Genomic DNA, 717 nt, shown 5'->3' on the forward strand with positions numbered 1-717 from the left:
AATGACCATTGTATTGATTGCATTGAAACCGTTTGCTAAGATTGTAGCCGTGCGGCTTGTTTGCATCATGCATGCATAATAGTACGAACTGATTGCATATAGGGATCTGAATGCTAAGATTGAACATGTATGCATCATATACAAATGACCTATTTCCATCATACCTAGAATCTGGTGATTGTCTTGTATGCATTATAAGAACATTATAAATCCTAAGAATGAAACATATGATTTCAGATGTCGAAAATCAACAACTTGGATTTTGCTGCACTAAATCTCTCTGGAGATAATTACTTGCAATGGGCACTTGATGCTAAGATCATCCTAAAATCCAAGGGACTCGGTGAATGTATCACCGAGGGCAATAATGCAAGTGAGAAAGATAGATATGGAGCTATATTAATTATACGCCATCATCTTATTGAGAGTCTCAAAGATCAGTATTTGACTATTGAGAATCTTCTAGACCTTTGGACAGAGTTTAAAACGAGATATGATCACCAGAGAACGGTGTTATTACTAAAGGCTACGTATGATTGGAGGAATCTCAGATTCCAGGACTTCAAGTCCTTGGACGAGTATAACTCGGCCCTGTTTAAAATAGTTTCAAAATTGAAACTGTGTGGTGAGAATATAACGGATAAGGATATGCTTGAGAAAACATTTTACACCTTCCACACAAGCAATGTGTTGTTACAACAACAGTACCGAGAGAAG

Source organism: Brassica oleracea, chromosome C3, assembly GCF_000695525.1.
Source record: "Brassica oleracea var. oleracea cultivar TO1000 chromosome C3, BOL, whole genome shotgun sequence".
NCBI classification, from domain to species: Eukaryota; Viridiplantae; Streptophyta; class Magnoliopsida; order Brassicales; family Brassicaceae; genus Brassica; species Brassica oleracea.